The sequence below is a fragment of the Nerophis lumbriciformis genome, linkage group LG10 (genome assembly GCF_033978685.3).
Source record: "Nerophis lumbriciformis linkage group LG10, RoL_Nlum_v2.1, whole genome shotgun sequence".
NCBI lineage: Eukaryota > Metazoa > Chordata > Actinopteri > Syngnathiformes > Syngnathidae > Nerophis > Nerophis lumbriciformis.
Window position 1 is genome coordinate 7,762 of NC_084557.2, and position 4,151 is coordinate 11,912.

Consider the following 4,151-nt stretch of genomic DNA (forward strand, 5'->3'; position numbering starts at 1 on the left):
ACCCTAACCCTAACCCTAACCCTAACCCTAACCCTAACCCTAACCCTAACCCTAACCCTAACCCTAACCCTAACCCTAACCCTAACCCTAACCCTAACCCTAACCCTAACCCTAACCCTAACCCTAACCCTAACCCTAACCCTAACCCTAACCCTAACCCTAACCCTAACCCTAACCCTAACCCTAACCCTAACCCTAACCCTAACCCTAACCCTAACCCTAACCCTAACCCTAACCCTAACCCTAACCCTAACCCTAACCCTAACCCTAACCCTAACCCTAACCCTAACCCTAACCCTAACCCTAACCCTAACCCTAACCCTAACCCTAACCCTAACCCTAACCCTAACCCTAACCCTAACCCTAACCCTAACCCTAACCCTAACCCTAACCCTAACCCTAACCCTAACCCTAACCCTAACCCTAACCCTAACCCTAACCCTAACCCTAACCCTAACCCTAACCCTAACCCTAACCCTAACCCTAACCCTAACCCTAACCCTAACCCTAACCCTAACCCTAACCCTAACCCTAACCCTAACCCTAACCCTAACCCTAACCCTAACCCTAACCCTAACCCTAACCCTAACCCTAACCCTAACCCTAACCCTAACCCTAACCCTAACCCTAACCCTAACCCTAACCCTAACCCTAACCCTAACCCTAACCCTAACCCTAACCCCTAACCCTAACCCTAACCCTAACCCTAACCCTAACCCTAACCCTAACCCTCCAGCAGATGAGGGGACATCTTGCTCAGAGAGAGGTAATGAGGCCAATTTCTCAAAATTTCATGCCTGATGAGGTCATGCAGACCGAAACGCGCGTCGCATGATGAAATTTGATTGAATAATGTGTCTGACGCCACGTTCGGCGGTGTTCGTTCGGGGTCCCTGGGGGGTGTGCGTCTGGTGGGGGGTCACTGGGCGGATTGTTGATGGACAGTGCCTAACCCTAACCCTACCCCCAACCCTAACCCTAACCTTAACCCCCAACACCTAACCCTAACCCTAACCCTAACCCTAACCCTAACCCTAACCCTAACCCTAACCCTAACCCTAACCCTAACCCTAACCCTAACCCTAACCCTAACCCCTAACCCTAACCCTAACCCTAACCCTAACCCTAACCCTAACCCTAACCCTAACCCTAACCCTAACCCTAACCCTAACCCTAACCCTAACCCTAACCCTAACCCTAACCCTAACCCTAACCCCTAACCCTAACCCTAACCCTAACCCTAACCCCTAACCCTAACCCTAACCCTAACCCTAACCCTAACCCTAACCCTAACCCTAACCCTAACCCTAACCCTAACCCTAACCCTAACCCTAACCCTAACCCTAACCCTAACCCTAACCCTAACCCTAACCCTAACCCTAACCCTAACCCTAACCCTAACCCTAACCCTAACCCTAACCCTAACCCTAACCCTAACCCTAACCCTAACCCTAACCCTAACCCTAACCCTAACCCTAACCCTAACCCTAACCCTAACCCTAACCCTAACCCTAACCCTAACCCATAACCCTAACCCTAACCCATAACCCTAACCCTAACCCTAACCCTAACCCTAACCCTAACCCTAACCCTAACCCTAACCCTCCCCCTGGGACCGACATGATCCCCCTCATCACCACCTACTCTCCCTCGGCCGTGCGGGTCGCCAGGAAGGTCAAAGACCACTTCCGGACCTTTGTGGAGAGTAGCGGGAGGCTGCCGGGGCGCTACGTGGTGCCGGCCTACCGCAAGAACCCCAACTTGAATGATCTGTTGGTCAGGGCCAGGGTCAGCTCATTGAGAGACCCGCCCTCCACTAGGAGGGACACCCTTGTCCGCCACTCACCATGGTTGGTGAACCCCCACAACCGCAAGGTTTTCCAGCCGTTGTGCCGTGGCGGCCGACACACCCGGAACTGTGTGTACGTGATTCGGTGCCAACGATGTGGCGATATGTACGTGGGCGAGACGGGCAATACCTTAGCTAGGAGATTCGCCCAACACAAGTACAACATCGTTAGGCATAAAAATACCAACACTCACCTGGTTCAGCACTTTCTCCGACACGGGTGGTCTTCCGTCCGGGCGACTGTCGTAGAGACGGATCCCAAATGGAGCCTCGCCCAACGCCACCGGGCGGAGCTCCTTTGGATCTCCAAATTGGGCACCAGACATCCAGGGGGCCTAAATGAGGTGTGAGTGTGAGCCCGTTGGATTGTGACGGACAGTGCACATTCCCGTTTTTCCCTTCTTTATTTTTCCCATACCCCCCACCCCCCCTCTTCCCTAACCCTAACCATTCCCTTCTCCTTACCTAAAACCTACCCCCAAACCTAACCAGCCAGTGCCTCCAATCCTCTTACGGCTCTCACTCTCCCTCGCTCGCCCTCCTGGACCTGCCAAAACAGACAGAAAACGCATTAAATATACTCACTTGGGGATGGGATACAATCGGAGCATCATATCAAGGGGAGGTAACAGGGAATATATACCTAAAACCTACCCCAACCCCAATCCTAAAACCTAACCCTAACCCTAACCCTAACCCTAACCCTAACCCTAACCCTAACCTCGGGTACGGTACACATACGTACATTCAGAGCATTACACTAAGGGGAGCCTACTGGGAATATCCTCTCCCAACTCTCTGTTTAATACTGAAGCCCTAGGTCACACATCCAGGGTACTTTCTGTATTATTTCTATTTGAATGTACTAGTGTTTGTCTATTATTATATATATATATATATATATATACATATATATTTATTATAATATATTATATAATATTTATACCATATTACATTGTATTATATTATATATCATATAACAATAACAATGTCTATCATTTCATGTTATTGTTTTAGCAGACAGGATTTTGCAGTAGCATCCTGGGGCTTCAGAGGGTCACTGTTGTCTTCTTTTTACACTTGTGTTGTGGTCAAGACTTCTATTTTGAAGGCCAACTTGTGTTTGACGTGGACCCCACCCCTTCATTTAAATGTTATATTGCTATTAACACCTTTCTCCTGCAATACCTGTTTTCACTGCAAGGATAAAAGGTTGACTTTAGCCTACCTGCCGTGCTAACCTGCTAATACTCTACAAACGAGTCAGGCCTGATGAAGGTATCTTACCGAAACGTTGCCATCTGACTCGTTTCATGTAAATATACATTTTCTACTTTTTTCATATTTTTCTGACACATTGTAGTATTTTTCTTGTATTTGTTTACTTGCCGTGTCCAGTTGAAGGCCTGGTCGCGGCGCGACGCTTTCGTTCCACTAGTCGCTATTTTCTGTAAATAAACAGCCTATTTTTGATACTACATGTGCTATTTTTACTCACGAGATATTCCGGTGGCTCATTAGCGCGAGATACAGCATATTTTTGAACAAAAAAGCGTATCTCACCGTTTATGCAGCCAGCCATCAACCGGAAGTGATTATCTTGACCTCGGCGGAAGTCCCGCCTCCGAGCATTCCGTTCTCTCTTTTTCACAAAGGAAACGGATAAAGACAATTTATTTTTATAAAGCGAACAAACCTTTTTTCGCCAACCAGTTTTTTACATCATCCACACCAGCGACATATTAAAATAATTTTGCAATATGTCGGATGGGTTCGAATACGACTGGCTTCCGGTCAGGTCGGGGCGAAGACGCGCACGGCGACGTCAGGCTGCGCCTTCAGAGTGGCTCGCCCAGGATGATGAACGTTGTCATTATGACCAGGAGGAATATTTTTCTCAGTGGGATGAGCAGCGGCCCCAGAGGTCTTATGCGGATGTAGCACGGGGACGGCAGGATTCCTATCCGCGTCGCCCCTACCCGCAGACACGCCGCCATTTTAATGATCTACACTCAGAGGAGCGCCGCAGCGCCCCTCAGTGGAATTATAGGAGAAACACACGCCAAAATAGGAATTTTGTGCCTTCAAGACAGCACTCTCAGGAGTACTTTAGGCCACAATATTCCCCTCAAAGACGTCCCCGCTATCCTCCTCCCCCCAGGGGGACACGGAGGAAACGCCGGGATGCTTCCAGGAGGAATGGGCGCTCCCGTAATACTAGTAGAGACATGGACTCTAGGCCTCCCAGACATTATTCTCAGGACTATTTTTTACCTGAACATTGGCCTCAAAGACGTCCCCG

General features: G+C 49.1%; 1 long non-coding RNA gene across 1 annotated transcript; it reads right to left on the reverse strand.

Annotated features, from left to right (window-relative positions):
* Nucleotides 1-1,915: 1,915 nt before the first annotated feature.
* On the reverse strand, nucleotides 1,916-3,473 carry LOC140679039 (uncharacterized). The gene is made up of 3 exons (XR_012050618.1): nucleotides 3,413-3,473; nucleotides 2,315-2,396; nucleotides 1,916-2,184 (listed from the first exon to the last, which is right to left on the reverse strand). It is a non-coding gene; the product is annotated as an uncharacterized lncRNA (long non-coding RNA).
* Nucleotides 3,474-4,151: the final 678 nt, after the last annotated feature.